The sequence below is a fragment of the Squalius cephalus genome, assembly GCF_949319135.1.
Source record: "Squalius cephalus genome assembly, chromosome: 22".
In the NCBI taxonomy this organism is placed as follows: Eukaryota; Metazoa; Chordata; class Actinopteri; order Cypriniformes; family Leuciscidae; genus Squalius; species Squalius cephalus.
This window is the reverse complement of record NC_137143.1, coordinates 23,001,095-23,028,163: the sequence shown is the minus strand read 5'-3', so window position 1 is coordinate 23,028,163 and position 27,069 is coordinate 23,001,095. Positions and strand designations below refer to the sequence as shown.

Sequence of the window (27,069 nt, the reverse complement as noted above, 5' to 3'; positions counted from 1 at the left end):
ATATATATATATATATATATATATATATATATATATATATATATATATATATATATATATATATATATATAAACAATGCATATAGTTGTTTTATTAATTATAATGTAATTGTTTAATACTGTATATATAATTTATAACCTGGTTTCATTCTGTGTTGGCATTGAAACTCTTTTTTGGACTAGCACAAATATTGTAACAAATATTATAATAAATTCACAGATTATAAATGCAATGAAAGTACAATTTCAGTGTGGTCAATTCAATACCATAAAGGCCTGAAATATCCCAAATTATACATTTAGTTTTACAGATTTTTTCTGAAGGTTCAATAGACAGTTGTATTTCCACAAAAAAAACAATTTTTCCTGACTATTATTATAAATGTCTGACTTCACATGGGTACATTTTACCCCAAACCTCTGTAATATAGTACTAGGAACCCTCCTTTAGTGTAAATTTTACGGTTTACGGTCCGGCGGGTGAAAAGGATAAATCTGATTACACCATAAGTAATAGCACACCTCTTCTCGACAAGCCGCACAATTTGAGGTATCATTCATGTCCGGTGAAGGATTACCTGCCAAACTGTAATACTGATGTTTAGGGTGACAGGGTCTGTTCCTCACTGAAGTGTCGATTGTAATCAGACTAGATCATCACATCAGCTGTACTGGTTACCTTGCAGTATAAAAACATTATGGAATATGAGGAACTATGACAGTTTGGTTGAAAAAGAATACTGGAGTTGTGGTCGTATGTGCTCGTATGTGCTCGCACTCTTTGAGCCAGTGATCAAACTGCCGTCAGAGGCTGTGCCAGTGAAGAGTTGCACTTCCATGCCGTAATGAGATCCCCTGAGTGCCCTCAGCCAATCACATCCAAGGATTGGCTCTCCTAGCTTGTGTTAATTGGCTGCAGGGACAATGCCACTGCAACACTCCAGTTCATCTCAGAAGATCTATGACGTTCATATACATTACAGCTTCTTTTTGAAAAATATCTCTGTACAGACTTGTGGAATAGTCTCACCATCTTGTCCCCAAATCAGTCGTTTAATGTTTTATAAAATATAGTGTCCAGTGGATTTGCATGTGTTCATTAGCAATCAGCTAATGAGTAATTATTTTCAGTTTCAGAAATGATTTCTGTCTTAGATTCTTTAAGAGCTAAATACGGCGAATAATGATGTGATATCTTTCCCCATTGTCGTCATCAGACATGTAGATTGTGCGATGGCTCCCCCTGCAGGCTGAAACGGAAGTGAACGCTGCAGTCTGGTAATAAAATGTGACAAGTCAATGATATCAATTCCCTTTCCACTGCATATTTCCAGAGTAGCTTTGCGAGCTCAATACTGCTGGAATGGATTGTTATGTCTGTTCACTTGCCTGTGTCGGCAGTCGGGTGCCAAACAGGTGTCGAGGAATACCAAAACTCTCCATCTGTGGCCACTCGGCCATCCGTGACTCACTCACTGGCTCTCTCTCTCTCTCTCACACACACACACACCTCCACCTGACCTCTGAGGAAGTGAGGTGAGGTCACAAACTAAGCGTTCCTCATCAAAACACAAACATGGTTACCCTCCTCCTGTTGACACTGGGGTCGTGACATCAGACAGGATGAAACACTGGATGGTGCTTACCAAGGAAAATAAATGCATTATTTTTATGCATTGACTGAACCGTGTTGTGGCACATTACTACTGTTTCTGTCTTTGCAAGTTTCATGTTTTTATCCATGGTCATCAGTAGGAAAGTTTATCCTTTAATTATTAATATTACCATGAATCGCATTGGCTCAATAATATGCATGATTATTACTGAACAAGACAATTTACAATTTTGCACTGAATGGGGCAAATTTTTACACAATTAGTTTTTTGTTTTGTTTCTAATAAAATTATAAATAAAATAAAATAAAAAAGGTTGCAGGTATAGTCTAAATATTTTATGAGCATTTTATAGATTCATATTTGCATTTTTACAACCCTTTTAGCAAAATTTGGAATTAAATTAAATGAATTAATAATAAAACAGTTTCATGTTTGATCTCATATTATCTGTTTATTTTTTGTTCATTTTCTATATTTATATTAGCATTTTTACAACCCTGTCATTAAAATAAAAATTAATAAATAAAACGCGCTTTCATGTTTAGCCTAGGTCCATATGTTTGAAAAAGCCAAACTGTCTATGTGTAGCCCTATACTTTAAAGCAAGCAAGTGCAGCATTGCCTCAAGGTTTTTCATTCTTCCTGATTGCTCAACTCAACTGAGGGAGCCAGTAGCATACAGTTTAATGTTCTTTGAGTTTTGGTGCTCAAAGAAAACACAAACCTAAGGCATATTTGTGTCATTTCTGCTAGCTGTATGGAAATAATTATTTGCGCCAGAGGGAGTCCCTCAACCCATGTGTGCAGGAAATAAGATGCATTAATATGTACAGATTTTCTTAAGTATAAAAATAGTTTATGGTGTTGTTGTTATTATTATACATTTTTGCTGTGTAATTGTCTGTGTTTTGTAATGTAGAATCATTTGGATTCAGGCAATGGATTGGATGCTGGTGATGATGTCATAATCTGTCCAGCTTTCAGCAGATTAAGGGCCTTGGTGACTAGCTTCTTTACACTCGTTACTGTTCTCTCTTTGCATCTAAATCTTTGCCATAAACCTCAAGTCAAGAACTGGCCTTTTAATGTGAAATTAAAACCAACCCCGTGTTCTTCATTATACCCCATGTTCTTCATGTTCCTGGTGTTATGAACTGGTGTTATAGTCCTGTGAACTATTCTCATTGTTAGAGCCGCATGATATTGGGGGGAAAATGACATTGCACTATTTAGTTTTTCTTCTATATGTATTATGATATGAAAAATACAGGAATTTAATATTTATTTGGAAAGGAGTTTGTTTGTTTTTCTTGTCAAATAGCCTGTCTCTCTCAGAAATGCATCACATTATGGAAGTAAAATGTGTTGTGAATGGCAATTCACATTGATTTTAACATGAAAATTCCCATTTGAAAGAAAAACAAGGTTACTCATAGCGCTCAGTTCTGCTGTTCTTGAGGTTGTCTTGCTCATATTATTATGATCATCCTCTATCATAGCTCAGCACACACATGAATGCCCAGGCGGTGTGTTTCTCCAGCTTCATTAGCTGATGGGTGTGTGTGGTTGGACGGGTGTTGGAGTCGATGCTTACAGCAGTCCCATGTGATCAGTTGTAAGACATAATAAGAGGAGCACAGCAATCTGTGGATTGAAGGGTCCTGTATTTTCGAGTTCTTGTACTCCCCTCCAGCTGCTCCCTATTTGTGCATGTGCATGATTTGTCCCAGGAGAATATTTTACCACATTAGGATATATTTTCTCTATTGCTCTGGCAAAATCACAAAGGCAATTGGTTATGCTGATTGACGTTGTAAATCCTAGCAGACTATATTTAGACATTCATTTGAAGAGTGGTTAACTTATGCAGGTTGTTCAGTGGCGAGTATTGATGAAGATACATAGGTCAAGGGTCATTTTTTGATGACCATTATCCCTTGCAGGGACCCCTGCCTAAAATATAAATATTTTATGTATAAAAATACGGTGTGACAGTATTGAGTGTTATATTGTAAAACCAATATAGAATTAAATAATTGTTCTAAAATTGAAAAATTGGCTTTTATATTGTCATTGTGCTGAAATTGTAAAAGGGTTAGGGATATTTTCTAGAAAATATTTACTGTTTATTAAAGACAACATATCGGAGAGTAAAAAAAAAAACTATTCTCAGAAATATTTCAACAGTTCTGTGAATACAATACAATAAAATAATTTTGTGATTACTGGGCAGTTTTATAAAAAAATATAAAAAGAAATAGTAATGTTATCAAATTTGGTTAACGTAAAAAAAGAAATTACATTGTAAATGAATGTTAGTAAAAAAAAAAAAAAAAATTTTTCCAATTGTTATCATTTTTCCCAATATTACTGTTTTTACTGTATTTTTTATGAGTAGACTTCAGAAGATTTCAAATCTATAATATATATTATAGTATATAATATCTAATATATATATTATATAATATATATTGATTTATTTATTTGTTTGTTTGTTTAGCCTCTATAGATAGATAGATAGATAGATTATTTTTTTTTAAATAGAACAACTTTTAATTTAAGTGAACTTGAAACAATCTTCACATAAACCCATAATAAATGTCTCATTTAGCTCTGCTCTTAACCTGTTAAGCTGCAACCCCACTTTTGAAAAATCCCCAGAAATGACATACCCAAACTGAAACAGATACAGTTCATGAACCCTTTGCACTAAAAGCACAAGTATGATCTCATTTGAAAGCTGACACCTGGTAGTTTATTGTAAATGTAGAATTAATTATTGTCATAATGATTTTTTTTTTTTTAAATAGCTTCAAAGTTTTGTAAAGTTATTAGAATTTTTTTTTTATGAAACATATTAATGAAAATAAAATTGAAGTTGGCACTGGAGCAATCTAGAAATGCACTACAGCTAAAGCCACATGTCTGACCATGTTATATTTAAAATATGAAGATAATAAGTCTAAAACTCTGTATTTAGTTAAATGTTTTTCAAGATCATGTCATGACTTTATTTTGATTAGGCTACTCTAAAAATGCTACTGATGTTTAGTCATCGTCTAAGCATCCATTCAGTATTTTGTCTCTATTGTTTTGTGGTGCAAACGAGCCCCATTCAGTCTCAGTCTCCCCCTGCACACATTCACACCTCTCCAGACTGGTTATGGCTCGAAATATGCATTTCTTTTGTCTACATTATAGTTACTAACGACTGGCTATTCACAGGCTATTCATAGGGTTTCAATCCCTAATTTCTTTTATCAAAGTTCTCACTTCACATTTGAAGTGCACTAAATAGTGGTCAAATGCACTAAAACATATCAGTAAGCATTCTTATTTAGAACAAAATTCATAAAAGAATAACCCCTGGTGGCAGGTGCACCTGGGCTAGCTAGCATGTTAGCTTAGCACACCATCAATACACGACCATTTATGAGATTAAAACCATGTTTGTGCTCCAAACTTACTTCATAACGCAATCGAGTGTTTTAAATAATCTTCTGTGATCTAATTTGGCTTCAGATAAAAAAAAAAATCAGACAGAAAACATTATTTATAGTTTTATGCACGATGATAAAGTCTATATCGATTAGCATTACATTATAAATATAATCTATTATTATGAAAATACCTGGCATGGCTTGAAGAACACAGGCAAATCAAATATCATAGCAAACATGTTTATTGTCTTCAAAACATCTTTTATCTGCATATTACAGCGGGATCTCTGTAGCTTTGTGTGTAGCAGTGACGTCCTGGAATGTCACATGATTATGGCTCTTCTTCATGTTCCATATATGGATTATTTTTTGTGCATATAGCGCCCTCAGGCTATTGGTATGAATTGAAAACACTGCACATCTCAGTAAGAAGCGCTCACAATGATTACATCGACACATTTGGGTATAAATTCAATAAATATTATTCCTGTCTTTAGAAATATGACGTGAATCTATGAGAATATATCAATATTTCTCCAAGTTTGCACATTTTTGAGCTAAAAGCCCTGAAGGACGTTGTTTTGTGTATCGCTGTCATGACGACAGCACGGGAGTTTTTTATGAATGAAAGCGGCTGACGCGCATAATTCATATTAAAGGTATCGACTCATTTTTTCATTTCATAACTCCTGACACAAATTAAGACATAACTGTCACTATAAGTTTCTCAGAATACAATAGTGGTCAAATACTGAAACTTGAGTATTATATCTTTTTAATGATGTATAGTTTGTCAAGGTATAACATTAAATCTGATAGTAACTTTGAACTATATAAATAAAAAAACGCTTCAGTGCGCCCACGCACTGGTGAAGCTTAACAGGTTAATATATCAGGGCTCAAACACTAAGGTTTTTTAGTGTTTAAACAGCTGCAGGTTTATTAGGCTGCTGTCACTTTAAGACCTGATGCACCTGATGACGTGGATCTGACACACATTCTATTTTCTCACAACTCTTTACGTTCATTTAACAGTTTTTAACTAAATTAAGACTATGTTTACAAGGATACTCAACAAAACGGGAATTTTAACATAATTTTGTGTTTTTTGTCCGTTCAAGCGTGAAAGAGAACCAACTGAAGTTGCATTCTGTATATTGTGTCTTAATACTTAAGTCTATGACTGGATCATTATTGCTTCGGATTATTTTATGTTGTGGTTATGTGCTGTGATGTGTTTCTAGCATGTTATATGTTTGGAAACAGTTCTTCTAAGCCTAATTGAAGTGTGTAGCATTCCATTACTTAAACAACCATGTACACATCATGGCCATATTCCAGGATGACAATGTCAAGATGCATCAGGCTCAAATTGTGAAAGAATGATACAAGATCTTGCCTAAAAATGTATGCTTACTTCTCTTGTTGGAAATATTTCAAATATTTCAATATATCAAGATGTGCAGACATTTTTTGTTAAGATCTTGTTTTGACAATACAAGATATTCCTTGCATTGTCTATTTTTCACATTATGTGGCCACGATAGGTCTTCCTACATGGTTGTTTAAGAAATGAAAAACTACACACTCCATCAATTAGGGTTAAAAGAACTGTTGCCAATATATTGTACACCACATTATTGCACCAATGCTAAATTTTCTATAATCATTATGTTCACATTACTTCAATGAGCTCATTGTTTCTGCCTAAAATGTGATGTTAGCTAACTGTGTGATTTGTATATGTAGGCTACATTTCTAAAATACATAACTTGGACACAGTCACCTCTGATAACAGATCACTCTAAATTGTAATGTAGACACAAGCATTTTCTGTAAAGCTGCTTTGAAACAATATGTTTTGTGAAAAACGCTATATATAAATAAATGTGAATTAAATTGAATTTAATATAACATGCTAGAAGCATAGCAATTGTGTGTGTGTGTGTGTGTGTGTGTGTATATATTATCGTTTGATTTTTCATATACAAAGACCGAGGGTGTATGGGATTGAAACGGAGACCCTCAGTGTTTGGCAGCTGTCCACCTATATCAGTTTCAGAAAGGTCACCAGTGATCACTTACTTAAGGCTACTTTGCAGCAGTCGTTTTGCTTTACCAGGAATCTTTAGGTAATTATCCGAGGACTGTTCTGGCTCCAGTGGTAGCCAGGTGCCACTCGCACTTTAGTCTGAAAATTCTGTGAAGTATGTCGTGAGGAGGGGGGGGGTCGGTACCGCCACAGATGACTGGGCCTCTGTGTGTTTGTTGTGCAAATGCCCTGCCGTTTTTTAAAAGCAAAAGCCGAACATGAGCTAATCATGGACACCACCTGCCGGATTCAGCTTGCAATCCCATTAAAGCTAAATCCTTCCTATACAGTGAAAGAGAGATTGTATTGGGCTTAGATTAGCACGTACACAAAACTTGCCATCCTGGCACTCGTACGGATGCCGAGAACGCTCTGCGGTTCGGATCTCTCCATGGTGTGAGCCAAGGTCAGCCTTGAGACATTTGCTTTTTAGGAACGTGTACGGCAGATTGATGCCGCTTCATGCCAGCTGCCGTTTGAAGGCGCAACAGTAAGTCAGCAACACTTATTTACTATAATCCACATAAAAAGAGTAAGATTGAAGTTTATCTTAGGTTAGACGGCATCAAGGCAAGATACAAGCATAATAGCAGCAAAAAAGATTCAGACGGGAGTTGAAGAGCCGTCCGATTTGAGATTTGAATTCGAGAATGGCAGATAACTCTTTTGAAGAGACAATGCTACAGGTACCAAAAAAAGTTTCGATTGGGCTTGTAAACTGAAGATAATTATTTTTGTGGTTGTTGTTGTTAGTATATTAGAGGAGGTCAAAAGAACACACAGGGTCAAAAGTCATTGACAACATGGCAGACGAAGTATGTCCGGAAATGCATTTATACACTCCTTCATGCCTACAGAATGTACTTCATTAATGGTCAAGAAGTTCTTCATCGAATTCAGTACGCACTATGAAAGTAGGAGAATGTTTGGTTGTAGTGACAGAGAATTAATATAACAATAAAATGAATAAAAAAAATTTCCTTTTTTTTTTTTGTTTTTTTTCAGTCTAGTTATGCTTATGCTTTAAACATAAATATAAATAGTAAATTATTGTGTTATATTGAAAAGACAATAGACAATTAAATAATTGTTTCCTAAATTAAATAATTGGCTTTTATATTGTCATTATGTTTCATTTGTAAAAGGAAATTGTTAAAATATTTATATTATATTATGTTTATTTTATTTTTATTTTATTACTTTTCAATCTAGTTCGTTTTAGCTTGTTATCTCACGTTTTTTTGTTTATTTTTGGCTCTGTCTCTCTATGGAAGCTTGTTTCCGCCACAAAATAAAACATTTTAAAAGATAATTGCGACTTTTTATCTCAAAATTGCGAGTTTACATCTCGCAATTCTGACTTTATTTCTCAGAATTGCGAGATATAAAGTCAGAATTGCGTGAAATAAAGTCGCAATTGCATGTTATAAAGTCAGAATTGCGAGATATAAAGTCAGAATTGCGTGAAATAAAGTCGCAATTGCGTGTTATAAAGTCAGAATTCTGACTTTTTTTCTCGCAATTGCGACTTTATATCACGCAATTCTGACTTTATAACACATAATTGCAAGTTTATATCTCGCAATTCTGACATCATTTCTCAGAATTGTGAGATATAAACTCACAATTGTGAGATATAAAGGAAATAAATATAAATTCTAAGGAAAAAAAAGACAGATTTTTTTTTTTTTTTTACCTCAGAATAGTTTGTATCTCACAATTCTGACTTTATAACACGCAATTGCGACTTTATATCATGCAATTCTGACTTTATATCTCGCAATTGCGACTTTATTTCTCAGAATTGCGACTTTATATCTCGCAATTGCGACTTTATTTCTCAGAATTGCGACTTTATATCTTGCAATTGCGACTTTATTTCTCAGAATTGCGACTTTATTTCTCACAATTCTGACTTCATATCTCGCAATTCTGAGAACAAAAGTCACAATTCTGACATGATATATCGCAATTGTGAGAAAAAAAGTCAGAATTGTGAGATAAAAAGTCGCAATTATTATTATTTATTTATTATTCAGTGGCGGAAACAAGCTTCCATAGTCTCTCAGACCCTTTTTTCGAATAGTGAAGAAAAAAAACAGTGACCTTGCAGCTTGGTAAAAATAAAAAAAATAAAAAACACAGAGAAACAGGACACAGTCTCTTTGCATGGGGCAAGAGCACCGAGACGCCACCTTCAACGGAAAGCACAGAGGGAGAAAGACAGAGAGGGCAAGGGAGGGAGAGGGATGAGTGCAGGGGGGAGGGGTTGAGAAGAGCAGAGAGAGAGTGACGTGGAGAGACAGAGAAAACGAGAAGGCGTTTAAGGGACAGGAGGCTGAGGGAAAGGAGGGAGGCAGACGGCCCAGTGGAGTGCATCGTCACGCTAGGTGAGAAGAGGTCCGACGGCCACAACAATGCAGGATTTTCTTGCTCAGGGATGACTGAGTTTATCCTCCGCTCCTTAAGTTAGAGAGCAGACCTCCAGATGCTGCTGTTTGCATGTTATTTGTAGCCAGCCAGGCTGCGGATGGAGTGAGAGGTACGTGCTGTGTGTGTGTGTGTGTGTGTGTGTGCCAGAGCAGCATGCAGGTGTCTGGCAAAGATGACTGCAGCAGCTGTGAAGGCATGCAGCTATTTCTCTTTCACTCCCTCTCTCTCTTTCTTTCTCTCTATTCCGTAGTCTGATGTCATTCTGACTGATGCGGACTACCTGGAGGACAACGGTTTGTTTGCTTACTAAGCCAAACTGACTATATAAAACTTTGGGATGATGAAAATCTGATGACCTCCACAGTTTGACTTTACGTTCTTGCCGTAACTTTGTGCCTTTGCTGATGGAGCACTGTGAGCGAGCATTGATCTCGGTGCTTGTTTGTTATGTTCGTCCATTAGGATAGTGACATTGAAGCAGAAACAACTGACGCAAACACATTTGACTAGATCATAAAGTAGATTGGCTTGCCTATGACCATTAAAGGAATTAAATGCCAGAGTAAATGGAAAAATTACATCCTTGCGCTAGATGTTCCTCAATTTTTCCTTTGTTTTATATTTATGTATTGCAATAGCAGAGTTATGTTCATATATGCTGACATCAAGCTGTTTGTTCTGCTTTTACTGTGCCCCCGGTATTTTCTGGTGTTTTGACTGCGGTGGGTATCCTTGGGATGTGGATTTTCGGTTTGGGGCAAGATTATGCAGCATTAAGCTGCTTTGTATCAGATAATGCAGCAATAATCATTCTTTTTGGTTATGAATTCAGCGAGACTTATCTGAGCAGGTGGTGTTTTTGCACTCACATGTGTGTCAGCTGAACTATCTTTGGATCTGCTGATGTAATTAGATACTAAATTTAGTCACATACTTGAAATATGTGATCATGTGGGGTAGAACCAGTAGTATTTTCAACATAAATTGATGCTCTGCTTTCATATTGTAGGTATGTACCATAGGCTATATCGGCACCATATCTGATGAATTCAGAGGGGTTTTTTATATTGTATGATGTCTATTATATTGTATATTATACTCAATGTTGGCTGTTTAATGTTTCATGTTGTTCATTATAATGTTGTAATGCCTAAAATCACGTGTATCATTTACAATGATTTATTTTCATTTTTAAGTTTTAATTTGTTTATTTTTTTATGCCAGTTAAATGTTTCTGGAAACAACACAAATAGCTGATATCAGCGATAACAGGTAGTCCTATATATTAGCTTGCAATAATATATATTGGGTATATATTATATACACTATACTGTATAATAAATAGAGCTATAGATTTGCTTGAAATAATTGAGGGCACTTAAAGGGATAGTTAACCCAAAATTTTTAATTCTGTCATCATTTACAGAATTTCGTTCCTAACCTGATCTTCTTTCCTCTGTGGAAGACAAAAGAGAAGTCTCACACTGCATCTGAAATCGAATATTTGCCTACTATATAGTATGATAAAAACTGTCCGCCAACAGAGTAGTTTGTCCGAATACGTTGTATTGAAAAAACAGTAGGCGAAAAGTACCCGGATGACCTACCACTTCCATGAAGGCATTAAAGGACAAGTTCGGTATTTTACACTTAAAGCCCTGTTTACAGATCGTTTCTGATGAAATAGAACGGTTAAGATTAAATTTTGGACAAATGCTGCTGTCCCGAGAATTTTAGGTTTCTTTCGCTTCCCCAAACACCAGTAGACTGGGTGTATAGGTGCACTGGAACACTCCTTCCTAAAACACATTAAACTTTCGTTTCCAAAGACGTGAAACTCACCGAGTGGTCAGGGGTGTCCACTGATATGCTCACACAAAAATCGCTGCAAAAGATGCTGTAAAATGTAAAATACCGAATAAAATACCAATTTTATTAGTGTAAAATACCGAACTTGTCCTTTAAATTTTGTGGTGAGCCATCCCTCTAATGTCTATGCTGGTTATTCCTATATTTGTGCCCACAGATCAAGCTCAAAACAGGCCAAAATATGTTGTTTCTACTGTGGCATTGATAACAGCTGTGCATTTGTTTAGTCATCCAACCGTGCATGACTCATCAAGAATATTTCAGACCTTTTCCAAGGTTTACACAGTCATCTTCGCACACATTTACCAAAAAACAAGGATGAATCACACAGCATAATAATATGCGATATGATACTAATGTTCCAAGTTTCTTTGGTCACTGTGCAGTTGAGCCGAACAGATCCTGACAGTCATGTGGTCTGAATGATCTCTCCGGGCACTGATGAGTTGGTGAGTTTGACATTGGGGTTTGATTCTCCCATGTGCGATCTTGCCGTTATTATGGCTGCTCTCCTCAAGGGATTCACAGGGCCATAACAAAACAAGTCTATTTCTGTCAAACAGCTCCAGCTGTGTCAAGGGGATTGCTGGTGTGTTTGGCTGTGTGATGTGGATGTGGCAATGTGACGGCGATGGTGGCTATCAGATTGGGTGTGTGGGCGGTTTCAGGATTTCAGTTGACGTGGTTCTCGGAAACAGAGATCTGTTATTCTGTTATTCCTGATTATGATCACAGATCCACAGATAAAACCGTTGAAATATGTCATCAGACATTGTTGTTAAGCATCATATGGAAAGCTGGCATTAATCCTAAACCACTGTGGGCGGCAAATAATAACTTTTTTTTTTAGAAATAGACTTATGACGACTGAAACGAACTGCTTATCATGTAAAGAATCAAAAAGCTGTATATATTCTGCAGCTGTTATCCAATTTGTATTGTGCAAATATTATTTAAATGAATGCATTTTTTGACACCTTTTGATGGCTAACACACCAGCTGTCTTGGTACTTTAAATAACTGGCTGAAATATATAAATAAAATAACTTTGAAAATTGAGGTCAAGCAAATTAGAATTCAGCTCTGTCCTCTGTCAATGGATGATATATCAAGCCAGTTCTTTCCTTTTAGGTCAAAATAAATGTTAAATCTTTGATTATGATTGCATTTCATGTGGCCCGAGGAACGTTTGCTCCACCAGAATTTGTCCTGTCTTTTAAAATGCTGCAGGACTTGTCTTTATATTAGTATTCAGAACGTAAGTTCGAAATCATTGGCCATGACATATTGCAAAGCCGGGCTGATGCAGTAAGAAGCAGTGGTATTCTCATCCAAATCTGCTGTGTCATGTTGGGAGCCTCCAACCTCTGTTGGGAGGACAGATCGTAGGGAATGAGACATGATATTATATTTACCACGAATGATCAAGAACTGGATTTGATCATTTGATGTAACGCATTACAAGTAACGTGAGTTACGTAATCAGATTACCTTTCCATGTAATGAGTAGAGCAATGCTTTTAAATTTACAACAAAATATCTGAGTTACTTTTTCAAATAAGCTTAGTTTTCCCATGTATTGACTGACACCTCTCCGGTCCCCAAAAGTTTGTTAATTAATAAGTGTTAAGTACTCTATTTAGCATCAAGTTAAATTGGATTGCGAGTGGTTCGTGAATGGCACTGAAATACAATGCAAAAAAGTAATGCAGCTGTTTAGTTAATTTGCCTCAGTGTGTTTCTGTTCAGTGGTATGATTTATTTCTGCTTTAGTGCTTATTGAAGCCACCTGTCTAGTCAGCTCTGGTGTAGTGATTCACTCTCCATATCCACACAAAACTTTCCATGACAAACTGTAGATAATCCCTGTTGGAAAATAGTTTATTTGGTTTATATAACAATTCGAGCAGCACTGTTATACATTTCACCCTTCTATTTTAGTACAAATATGCAAAGCTAGATAGTTATCTTTATAATCTGAACAACAACACACTGTTTGGATGCTGCAGTATTCACTGTTGTAGTCGGCTCCAAGTCAACAAACCCTTTAAACATTCTTTTTGTTATTTAGCGAAGTCCCATGTTTATAGACGATGTCAAGTTCGTTTGTAATTTGTTGCGGTGGGTTCATTCTATCTGCAGCAGGCTCTGTGATAATTGCCGCTTGGCTCCCCTTAGCTGAGTCTGCCTGTTCCTCCAGGAAAAAAAAAAGTTCCCAGGAATCCGGAGGAGAAGAATGCAGCGCCCGTGTTTGTCGTAACAACAAGGTGTAGGATGATGAAGGGTTGTTTGGGTTTGAGGTTTGCAGGACTTGCTAATCACCACCTGGCCATCTTTCAGCAGGAGCATAAGTAAAGGCATATGGAGGTAGTGTGCATGTTTGCCTCTTTCTTTACAAGGCAGCAACATTTCACTGGAACTGCATTTTTTGCCGAGTCTTTGAAAACAGGAGAATGGGATGAAGTGACCTTTGGAAGTGACCTCACTTCCTCTCTGAGCTGCAATAATAAAGAGCTCGTTTCCCTAGACAGAACACAAATCATTAAAAGATACTAAATCACTTCCAGGATTACCAAAAATGCCACCACTAGTGTCTAAGGGTATACTTCGATTAAAACAAACTGGTGTGATCGCTCTGTTACTGCGGTTCATCTGAATAAGTGTGAACGCTGCCATCCAAACCCTGAACAAGCAGAGACCCACATTTTCAATGCCAATGTATGCTTCCAAATGAACTCTGGTGCGGTTCGGCTGAAATATGAACGCAACATGGACCAAAGACGTCAAAACTGGATGAAGTGTCACAAAATGCGACCCTAAAAAGGACAGAATGCTCAAGCATGCCTGGTTCTTCTCATCATAAGATCTACGTTACCCATTACAGTTCAATACAGGTGTGGGAATGCTTTCTCCTGGCAGAAGATCCTAGTTTGTGTGCAACAGTGGAGTTCCTGGTGCCTGTTTTGTCTCCTTTACACATTTTATAAGCTGTCTGTGTGTTCTCAGCTGGTAAAAATTCCACCATATGTACACACACATACAATGAGCGCATTTAGCCCAACACACAACTTTTTTTCGGATGTTCGCTTAATTCCATCACAAAATATAGTCCTAGGTCATGAAAGCTGTTTTTTGTTTTGTATCTTTAGGGCCAATGTTAAAAATGACCGTGTGAATGCTAAGCGAACCAGGACTGAATGTATCATTTTCTTTTTTGGTCCGGATCAAAAGAACCAAGAGAACCGAACTAACTAAGTGAGCACACCCTAAATTACACACATCGGCTTTATTTTCTACTTGGATATGAAAGACAATGAGTCATTAAATCTGTGCCAAGCTCTGAAAGATTTCAAAAGTGGGTTTTAGAGGAATGGCCTCTGTGTGACCGATGGAAACACATCACTGTTTAAGTGCACAAAACTGAAAGCTGCTTTATGGGATGAGGCGTAGACGGAGTTGCAGTGTTAGCACTGCAGATGTTTGCCTGTAGGGTGTGTGTGTGCGTGTGCGTGTGTGTGTGTGCATGTGCCAGCATGTGCTGCCTTACATGTGGAGTTAAAGAAACAGATTCTAGGTAGCTGAAGGGAGGGACAGACTGAAGCATTGCTGCGGTTTGCTGGTTACGTCAGCTCTGACAGGCTGCATTATCCCAGCAGCGCATCACCTTATCGTAAGATCCTCTGACACGCTATTCTGAGGAAATTCCACATAAACAATTACTTGCCACATAAAAAGGTTAGAGTGTGTGTGCGTATATATGGTTTTTATTTCTTGCTGTTAAAGGGGTCCTATTATGCCCTTTTACAAAGTTTTGTTTTTGTTTTTTGAGGTGTACTAGAAAATGTTTTCATGCCTGATTGTTAAAAAACGCATTATTTTAAACATATTTTACATTACATTATTACAGATCCTCTATCCCCAGTCTGGTTGAACGCATCGTTTTCGATGAAGCCTGCTTGAAATGTGCTGTGATTGGTTAGCTGGCCCAGTGTGTTGTGATTGGCAGCACTTAGCGTGTGTTCAGGAAATGTCCCGCCCCTTCTTAACCGCAAGCTCTACTCAGATGTTAAATATTAACGATGGCGTCGATTTCAAACCATTTCGAGCTTGATTCAGACCCTGACAATGTTAACGAACAAGAGGATCTTGCTGAGCGGATTTCAAGCACGGACTTAGCAAACACGGATTTCACAGGATGTTTCAGAGTGGATATTCAGACCAGCCATTTGTTGTAGTCCTTAAAAAGCGATTTCTGTAAAAGAAAATATGTCCCTTTGAATTGAACTGTAAGCGTCTTTGCAGATGTTGTTTATGCTTAAACAGCAACATTAGCCTACGCACTAACTAAAGTAAAAAAAAAGTGAAATCATAATCAAGGACCCCTTCAAATTACATTTTTTAATTAAGTTTTCTGCGGACCCTCCAGCACCACATTTATAGAAAAGCAATATTTAATAAGATGGAACTCTTCAAATATTGTTCTCACGCAATGTTTATACTGCCATTCTTTCCGTTGCTTTTTCTTTAGCTGTCACAACAAATCATGCAATTAATACCTTAAGGGCTCCCATTCATTGACTTCTCATTCATTTGAATCATATAGTTCGTTTTTTCAACCTTGCTCAAGCCTGACAAGAAATGGTCTGATTATCATCAGAAGGGTGTCACGCCCAGTTATGTATATATAGACTTCTGTGGCTTAAGTTTGGTAACATGCTGTCAACATGAGGGGAATGTTTTGGAGAAAATCTCTTGATCAGCGCAGCCTTGCTTCAGTCAAGCTTGTAAAGAAAGTTAAAAGATTTCTGGGATGGTCAGGATTTGACCCTGAGGCCTAAGAAAGGTTTACACATCCGCTTTCACAGTGGTTTCACCAGGTTATGTTTGTTTTGAGCAGAAGTGACCACAGTTCAAACTGCAGTCACTTCTCCAAAAAATTCTTAGACTATTAAAAACTATCCAGATATGAATATTTTTAAAAATTGCATTATACAGCCTCCACTTATTAATGGCCCTTGAAAAATAAGTGTGCTAGTATGATTAGTATGTACATAACACAGTGTACTATCCAGATGATGAACTGTTTAAATTTACGCTGAGTGTGAAACCGCTGTGTGAAGTGACACGATGAACCAATCAGAATCTGATCTTATTAGGAGAGAGATTCTGGGCCAATGAGATTGCACAGTGGGTAGGACTACAGTGGTTAGAACAAAAGCTCTGATTGAAAGATGGAATAGCTTGTTGTTTTAACAATTCAAGCCTGGTTGTTTGGCATGCACAAACAGTTTTAAAGGGTGTTTTTGATTAGATTTGAAAGTCCACACAACATAAGTACTATTTCATTTTGCTATAAAACTCCAAATGATTGCTAATAAAAGCAAAGAGGCATTAATAAGAAGTAGACCCACTCAGATTCTGTGCCCACAGATGCTCATTTATTGAATATTTTGGGTAAGTTGATTACGTAATTCAGCCGAGCATGTAGTACTCTGTTTTGTTTATCACGTTTTACCATGTGTAAATCAGAGCTACACAGATTTCTTTAGCGCAGAAGGTCCACAGATTACATGCTTTTTTACTTAGCTAACTTACTGTAGCTGATGTTGAATTTAGAGTAAAGTTGAGGTATGCAGAATAAATAGAAATCTAATGTAGGTCATATTCACAGAACATATGTTTTTTATGCTACATTTTATTTTTTATTGATGATTTTATAGAGAACTGGTTCTAGATCACTATAAGCAGTGAGCAGCAGAGTTGTGTTGCGTATATGTATCGGTATGCATGGACTGCTCTACACGTCTTCTGAATGCCCCTTGTAAAGGTTACTCTCGACAGCTCCCAGATGTGCTACACTATTTGTGTAACTGCAAATGTTGCCTGAGACCACCTCAGCAGGTAACTCAAGTAAGCTAGTTTGGAATTTATAGAAAAATATGCGTTTTATAGGAGTTTGTTAACCATTTTCAGCGCATGTTGGTGTGCTTGAATTTTACAGGGATCGGTTTATGTCAAGCAATTATCTTTTATAAGAACGTACTCAACTGGCACTAAAAGTGAAGCATTTTGCCAGGGGTACCAGAACATACAGGTCAATGCTCTCATCTACTGAATTTGTTTGTTTTTTTGTTAAATTGCGGCATAAAGTTCTAATCTGTTCAAATCGTGTATTCTGATGTTTGCCACCAGAAATATTTATATGCATCATAATGTGATATTCAATCATTCCTTGAATTTATGCTTGCATTGAAATGCAATGTTTCACATTGATTTTCCGTAACACTTTTATTATTTCATTATTTCAGCTGTGGAAGGGCAGCATGTAATGGAATTTCATTGGTATTCATGAACTAAATGGCTGACACAAATTGTGTTGTTTTGTTCTGCCCTGACCTTGAAATTGCAAATTCCGTCAATCAGCAAGAGAAGCTGAATAAGACCACCTGGTCATCTCCGGTCTAGGTTATGTTTTTGATTTGGAAATTGTTTAGATAGATATGGAGATATGGTTGTTTATCCAGTTATTACTTGCCACAGTAAAGATGATGATACAATTAGGCATAGAAACATTACACCATTTAAAATATTGGTTTTAAATATGGCTCTTACAAACATTAATGATGGTAACTACAGTTTTTTTTTCCACTACAGTTTGTTCTACTACAATTAAAGTTGATAATGTGGCTTTATGGTCACTTTGGGCCCTATCTTACACCCGGCGCAATGCAGTGCCAAGCACGACGCAAGTGTTTTTTGCTAGTTTCAGTCCGACGCAGTTATCATTTTCACGTCCTGCGCCACGTTGTTTAAATAGCAAATGCATTTGCGCCCATTTGTGCGCCCATGGGCGTGCAGGTCTGAAAACGAGGTGTGTTCTGGCGCATTGTTGGCACGTTGCTATTTTGAGGCAATAGAAATAGACTGCGCCATTGACCAACTGAAACCTGGTCTAAAGTCAATGGCGCAATATTACTTTTTTGTTATTTAAAGACCACGTTAGTAATGTGCGCCTATAGGTGGGTCCACAACGCGCGTACACTCTGCTTATTAAACACAGGGATGCACAGCAGCAGGATTACAATGTAAAAGATTATTATTGTGGGCGCTCACTTTTTTTCTGTCATTTGGGGAAAATCTCATGTTATAAAAGATGAAGTGCTTCGCACAGGCCATTTAAGACAAATGCTAGACTAGGACACTCTTCTCCACTCCTCAAATACATAAAACATTAGCTGTTATAAATGAGGTGTTTCTTGAGTAAAGAAAACACTGTACTTGTTCAAACAACCCGTTCTTTATTTACCCTTGCACTGCAAACAAGCAGAGACGTCCAAACTGTGTGCGGCACTTTATTCACGATTGAGGCTGGGTGGTTTGTATGAGTTTTGTACGAGTTAGATGATCCAATGGATTTCTGAGATTTAGTCACAAGCTCTTTTTAATAAATATGGAGATATGAGGTTTCCGTAAGACAACAAGGAGATTATTTACTGCTACTGCAATACTTACTGTCACCATAATTACAATGCTATTTTGATCAAAACTATGGTAACCATAATAAAATGTTGTAAGAGGTGGTGCTGAATGACATGGAGGAACAGTTCTGAATCATTTTGATAAAAAAAGAGGAATTTCCACATGTCAGGTCTGTGATCCTTTATAAAACACAATTTTTAAGAGATGAAATGCTATCAAAGTTTTCCTAAGCACTCAAATTGAAAACACTCCAGCCCTTCTCTCGTTTCATACCGCATTCTTACGCACTGAGAGAAAATGACTTTGACATGCGCCTTGAAGTTCTCACAAAGGTCCTTGTGTGAAACTTCCCACATGTGCGAGTGAAATCGATCGTTTGATCTGCTGCACGTTATGAGCCCTGGGATCGCTCTAGAATAGATGACCATATAAATTTCTCGCGCACTGACGGAGGACATTATTGTTAAGAAATATTCAGTGTCACCTCCTTTGTATGAACACCAAGGAATGAAAACGATTCATCTCTTTTTGTATTAGAAATTCACAGAGGATTTTACAAAGGCTCAGATGGCCCACCTGTATAAGATTTATTCATATCCAAGTGTCTGTTTTAGAAATTGATTTTCTTTTTGCAGGTAAAAAAATTGTCTTTTTCATTTTTCATAATTCCTCATAACAGTGTTTAGTAAAGCTAGATCAATTCGATTTTATTTTCATATTCTCTCTTTTCAAGTTTAACTTAAAGGTCAATTTTTACTTTTATTTTATGTCTACATCATTTTTATTAAGTTTTAGTTCTTAGTGGTTCTTAGTTTTTTATGGTTTTAGTTAATGAAAATAACCCTGATTAGAGTGCATTTGCAAACATAGGCTTTAGATAAGTTGTATTATGACAAGAAAATATGATTATTTTTCATAGGTCTCCAGCATGGTTTCACATTCACTTTTGACAATTCAGAGACAGCAAACCTCTACAGTGTGTCACAGGCACCACTCCCTTCCTTTAAACCTCACCCCGCACACACACACACACACACAGCACTTCCCCATAACCACTGCCTGCGCTTTCCTGAGCAGAGCTGGAACACACACACACACACGTTAGGACGGGTGCAGAGACATACCTGGTGCCAGTGCTAACACTGTGACTGGAGCAGACGGTAGCGTTGGGAGGTGCTGGTGTGTGTAGCTTTCGTATTGAAGGAGGAGAAGCAGTGCCCACATGTTTGGTGAACTCCAGTAAAGGAACTACAAGCGAGGGAGAGGAGATTTGTGTCGTGTTTTGACGGCTGGGTAGGTTAAGCACCTTTAATGTTGATAGATTTTTGTGTGTTTGGCAGAGTGTGTTTTGTGTCTGTTGTTCTTTCAGCTAATTATGCATTAGCAATGACATATCGTACGTTTAGAAAACAACTGCAAATAGCCTTCACTTATTTTTGCTGCGTAATTAGAGATTAAGATTTGGAACAGAGACTTCATGTGTGAAATGGTGATGTTTTGCAGTCCTTGAGTTTCTAAAACGACCTTGAACCCTGAGTAGAGAGAGGCTGAGATCTGAATGTGTCAAGTTACCCCTTGCACCACCAACACATCTTTCACTGTGATGAGATGAGACTCGCCTGGTCACTACCCATCAATCAACATCCCTAAAGAGACAAACGCACACCAAAAAACCTTTGCTGTCCTTGCTTTAGGAATGAGGGAGATCACTTACGTGATTTTTGATTTGAGACCAAGTACTATCAGGGCTAATTATTCTGATTTCATTACCAATACCTGGATTAAATTTCATGAGGGCAAAATTAATAACTACAGACATTGAACATTAGCCATTCTTACCAGGGCTTGACATTAACACCTGCCAAATGCGGGTGGATTTCAGCAGTGCCGTTAAACGCAGCCAAACTTTTGTACGGTAGTGTACGATGAATTATGTACATAAATATCAGAATGTTTTCCATTCATTAACAACATTTATAGAACACAATCAATTGTTGAACTTATATAGTTTAAAGTTTTATCAAACAGCAAAAAAATAACCTATTAGCCAAAAAGAAATGTCGCACTTGGTTGGATGCTTGGTTATTTAATGAAATACTTCAATTCTACACTGCTTTCTCTATTTGAATACTGTATGTCCTGTGATTGAGCTAATGATATATTTCTTTCAACAATTTTATTTTTTCTTCTTTTAAACCATATATATGACCCTGGACGACAAAACCAGTCATATGGGTCAATTTTTTGAAATTGAGATTTATACATCACCTGAAATATAAATAAATAAACTTTCCATTGACGTATGGTTATGATAGGACAATATTTGGCCGAGATACAACTATTTTAAAATCTTTAAAGTTGTCCATTAATGTTCGCGATTGTGCTGCATTCACTCACAAAAATAAAGGTTTTACATATTTACGGTAGGAAATGTACAAAATATCTTCATGGAACATGATCTTTACTTAATATCCTAATGATTTTTGGCATAAAAGAAAAATCTATAATTTTGACCCAATGTCTTGTTGGCTATTGCCACAAATATACCCGTGCTACTTATGACTGGTTTTGTGATCCAGGGTCACATATTTTCCTGCATGCTAAATAAATAGTAAAATTATAAATACTAAGAAAAACATTCAACATCGTTTTGATTCACCATCAATACCGATATATTTGATCTCTGATATTTTGATCTTTCTTACTTGTGCAGCCTGGCTGTGTCTGTTGCTCAGTTTTCACTGTCTACTTCCTTTATGGACTCAAAAGTTGGCAGTATGAGGGTCATGTATCAGACAGCTGAATGAAGTCTCAGCCTGCCGCAGTCCGCCCACTGTAAGAAGCCTGTCAGCCTAGGGGTGATCTGGAGCGCCGTGTTTGAGACTTTGACAGCTGCCCGGCAGATCTCCGGCTCTAGATGGCGCTACTCTGTCTCTGCAGCACATGAGGGAGGCAGGGAGCAGACAGGGAGGATAACAAGGCACGTCCTTCAAACTCTGTTTATTTAGACTCAACCTCAGTGGTCATTTCGTCTAGGGCCTGATAATGTCTGAGCATGTCGAAACTGCCCAGCCTGTTTGTTTGTCTTTGTGCTTGAGCAACAGAAAGGCTTTGTGTCGTTTTTCACACAAAGACACATACCACTTCCTAAACAAGCTAAATTCAAAGCCTTGTCCTCCAAACCTCTTATAATAGGTTAAAACGACATACTAAAAGCAATGCTGTTTTTGTATGAAGCAAAACTTTTTTGTTGTTGTTTAATTTATAAGATATAAATTTGTAACGGATTTAAACCTGTAACTTGTGAGTCTTTTTGTTTGATTCATTAGAAGAATCGTCTCATAAGAGTATTTTATTCTTGAGTCAAACTACTAGGCTACATTGTTGAAATGTAGGTTTTAACATGGAGACAGCGAAGAAAATGCAATAGAAAGATTTGTTGTCTGTTTATTGTCTTTGAATTATTTCACAGGTTTGGGTGCAGGAAACATGGCGCTTTGAATGCTAGATTCTCAGTGGCTGGCCGATTCAAGGCGTTTTTTATATATATTATAGTGCAGCAGTTGGGTTCCAAGTATAAAAATCCTATTCCTTTTTTTTTTTCATAGGGGAATTGATTGTTAACGATAACTTATAAACCAATAAAACAGACCTTCTGTGACGTACAAGGTATTAACTTGAAAAAGGTGAAAAACTACATTACCCATGATTCTGCAGAGAATTCTCAGCCAATCAGAGAATCGTGACAAGCAAATCACACTCTTTAGCGTCTACTTACAAATTTGTAGATATATGCATATTTTGCAGTTAACATAAAAAAATTTCAAACACTTTTTTGGCTTCGAATCAACTTTCGTAACTTTTTCGCAGCTTGTTTGTCAATAGTCAATTGGCTAACATCTGTATAGCAGACTCTGAAAGAGCTTAAAATACACAAATAGAGTCTGTGGTGTGCTACAGGCCTAACACCATCACAAGCCACATTTGTTGTATTATCGCTACTGGATGGCATAGAGAGGTACAGTAAATGGGACTGTGCAATTTCGTCCAGTGAAGCAGCTTTCAAGCGTGGTGACGAAGTGGAAGAGCAAAGCCCGTAAAAAGCACCTGACCACAACTGACCCTGCAAAAACGAACTGCGGGGAAGCTATTTGCTCTTTTAGTCTGGATGCAGAAGTGGTTGTTTTGCATTGGATGGAGGGAATGCAACTGTGCAACACTTAATCCATCTCAAAAGCCCATGATGGGAACCGTGATGGAGGGTCACACGTGGACAGGATCCCTCAGATTAGAGATTAGGCCTGTAAGAGAAGCCAAAAGCATGTTTAAGCTCCACTACGGCGTATGGGGGGAGGGGACTGCAAATATAGTTCAGCATCCCCCGATCAAACACACACGTTCAGATGTCCTTATAGTGCTATTCAAATTTGTCTGCAAACTTTACAAACAGGAAACGCTTATCTGTCAATCAGGACGGATTTGCTCCATTTAAATTGTAGATTAATATCGGGTCAGTTTACATACTGTCTACAGACATTAGATGTGGGAGAACGAACAGCATTTGCTAATAAACAGCTAGCTATGCAGTCAACTGGAGTTTTACGAGTCCACCGCTGCTACTCAGACTGGAAGATCACTTGTTTTTCTATTTGATCAGGTTTAAGAAGGGTGCAAGGAGCATTTAACTCAAAGAGGCTTAAATTACAGCTGGACCTAAAGGCAAACATGCTGCTATAATGTGTGTGTCTGCGTCTCAGTGCTCAGGCGGCTGTCGGGTGGATGGCCAATGCCATATAATTATGTGTGCATGAAGTGAGGGTGAGTTGTATTACAAAACTCATGTTAAGTGCCTTGGGATGGTCATTAAAATCATTCCGTACTATCTGGTAATTGTTGTTATTGTTTTGTAGCTGTATGGATTACAGAGTGGTTGTTACCTGAAAACACTAGTCTGTAGATTTCTGATTTCACATCAAAAAAGTGTTTAAAGGTATTGTTCACTCAAAAAAGGAGAAAAAAAGTCACAATTTACCCACATGACATCTCAAACCTATGTGACTTTATTTTTTCTGTGGAAAACAAAAGGAGTAATGTTGAAGAGTGTCTTAGTTGCTCATTTTAATGTTATGAAAATGAATGGGGATCTGGGCTGTCAAGCATCAAAATGACAAATAAAAGTACTATAAAAGTATTTTTGCAAAATAATTGCATGTAAGTTGTAATGTGGCTTCAAAAGACATATAGATGGTCATATAGATATCTTTTGTTATTGTTTTGGGTGCCCATATTCCCACTCACTTTTATTATATTATATTATATTATATTATATTATATTATATTATATTATATTATATTATATTATATTAATAAAAAAGAAAAGTCGTATGGGTTTGGAATGAAATGGGGGTGATTAAATAAATACAAAAGTACTATATCCCTTTAAGAAGGATCAGAGAGTAACTATTGAGAAGGAAAGAAATGAATTCATTATCCATAGTGTAGATAACATGTAATTTCACACCAAAATCCATTGCAGAATAACACTGGGGATTTGTGTCACTGCAGACATATCTCAACAATGAGGTTTTTCCAGACAGACATAACTGAAATCATAGATTAAGCCATGCCGTGACCTCAGCCAGAAATTTAATTCACACTTTTACTGTAGATTCACAAGGTTTTGCTTCTTAGGAATCAGCGGTGAGCTAACAGGAAAAATCAGCTCTTTTCAAATATACGTCTTTTCCACATTCATCTGAATTTGTTCCTTGGATTAAAGATGAGAATGAAGTCAGACCTGGAATAACACATTGGCTCTGTCCTCTGTCTTTCGAGTTCACAGGAAACTCAGCTGTCTGTCAGCCCAGACTGCAGGCCGAAAATAGCAATGAAAGAATAAAAGACAGCTGGTAATGAAAAGGCATGAAAAAAAACGAGTGGTGAATTGAGACTTCATAACAAATATATAGAATAAATAATAAAATAAAATAAAACAATTAATTATAACAAGTTTATTTATACCTGTGTTGCATCATAGCGCCAGTAGGTGGTGGTTAGTGTCTTTAAATGAGTCATTGAATCATTACCATTAAACCGATTCCTTCAATAATACTGTACGCATGAGTGAGTCATTGAATTATTCATTCAACTGATTTGTTATAAACGATGATTCATCAACTTCTGTTGAGTGTTTTGCAGTGGTTCTGCTATGTCTTTATTTGGAACTATTTTCATTGACGTAGCAAAAACAAACAAAGACACTGACTATAGTTACTAGTTCTAACGTGGCGTTTTTAAATTACCAACTGAGACGTTGACACGTTTGAACGGCAGATCCTGAATCCGTGGCGAGAGAAAGTAGATCCATACACAAAGGGGTAATCTTTGTTTTTTTCTTACATGTTTACATATACTGCATATACTATCATCCAAACGTTCGGGGGTCTGTAAGATCTTTTAATATTTTTGAAAGAGGACGCATTAAACTTATTTGATAAAATATATGGAAGAAATTAATTGGTAATATTGTGAAATATTACATTTATACATTAATTTAAATGACTTTTATCTATTTCTGTAATCCATTTGTATTGTACAGAAATCATTCTGATATGCTGATTTGGTGCTCAGGAAACGTTTTTATTTATTTATTATTATTGAAGTTGAAAACCGTTGCTGCTTAATATTTGTGGCCCTTGTTTTAGTTTAAAGATTATGTTTTTCTTCTATTTTGTTTGTATTGTCATTGTTTAATTTTCTTTAGCAGCTTACTTCTTCATTATTATTAATAACCTATTGTTGTTTAGACCACAAGTGCGATTTATAGCTGAATATTCCTCAAATATATAGTAGAATAGATGTTTTCCATGGTCATTGTGGTGTTTTAGCAGGAGTTCCGTGCAATAGAGTAACAGATATGTAGACCTAGAAGCAAATGAATAAATTTGTCACGCTGTTTTCCTTGAAGCTTCACTCTGACAAGCAGGAAAGATTTTATTGCTCTCCAAGCCTTTTAGCATTAAAAGATTTGAGGACCTCAGTAATGAACTCTGTCAGGTGGCTCTAAAAGTCACAGTGACCTCCCGCTTCGTATAAGCTACAGAATAGTATAATGGGCTTTTGCCTGACTGACTTCGACTGCATTCATTTGTACATACAAAGTAGTAATTTATTATTTTAGTGATGTTTCAGCATTTCTGCATGTCTGTCTCATTTGGAGACTGTATTTTCGGAGTGAGTCATGCGCTATTGAACACATGACTCCTCTGACTCATTAGATGTCCTGTCCTCACAGATGCTTTTATTTATTCCATGTTTGCAGAGACATTACCAAACTGGTCCATGTGATCCGAAAGGACATACTAGATCAGTATTTCTGATTCCTGCTGTGATTTTTCCCCCCATTGCTGCTTTGCACTTCAGAGCTGAAGATCTTTGACAAAGAGCACATGTACAACTTGAGGCTACCATAGAAGAACAGATGTTGATTCTGCTGTCTGGACCCCTTTGGTCCAATTTCAACCTGTTTTAGTCTTCCTTCAGGGAGTCTTAGTTCAGGAAGAGAGCAAGGAACAGGAAATAAGAGGGGCTCTCACTAGGGAACAGCTTTGAGCTTTTACTCTAATTAGAGAACATCACTTCTCAACCGTTAGACACCAAACTCCAAGATGTCTCCACCTGGAAGCTATTCGTGTTGGCTTTTTCGACGAGACTCCTAAAACCACGCAAGTCCACATTGAGAGGTTATTTTCTCGGACCCCACGGACAGTCCAAACTGCACACTTTGCACACTCGGGCGAGTGATAGCATCTGGGCTTTGCCTGAGCGACGCCCATTGTTTAGGTAATGATGTCAGAAAGGAAATGCGTAAGCCAGGCCGCCCTCCTTATGTAAGTAGACGGGAGGAGGCAGAAGAGGGAAAAGATTATAGAGATGTTTTTCAAACTGTTAGCTATAAATACGGCTGCGTGTGTGTGTTTTTAGACCTCTTTTACTAGACAGCAGAGCCTTGTCTGTGAAAAAGGCGTCAGCTGGACAACTTTTTGACATTTTGGTGTACTTTAGAAAGTTTTTAGGCGTTTGTTCCTCAATGAGGCTTTTTACACTTGAAAGGAGAGTTCACCCAAAAAAAATGAAAGTTA

The 27,069-nt window shown here is 37.0% G+C and overlaps 1 protein-coding gene across 13 annotated transcripts in view; it reads left to right on the top strand.

The window, feature by feature from the left end:
* iqsec1b (IQ motif and Sec7 domain ArfGEF 1b) overlaps positions 1–27,069 on the top strand; it is a 169,645-nt gene that overhangs the window by 119,288 nt on the left and 23,288 nt on the right. Inside the window, exon 1 of one of the 13 annotated variants that reach the window (XM_079858214.1) lies at positions 9,440–9,537. The exons of 8 other annotated variants lie outside the window; for them this stretch is intronic. The gene's annotated coding sequence lies outside the window, so the exon portion shown is untranslated. Of the gene's footprint in view, positions 1–9,439; positions 9,690–20,060; positions 20,222–27,069 lie in introns of those variants that run through there. 4 more of the 13 variants (XM_079858213.1, XM_079858218.1, XM_079858217.1 and 1 more) reach the window with 4 other exon arrangements.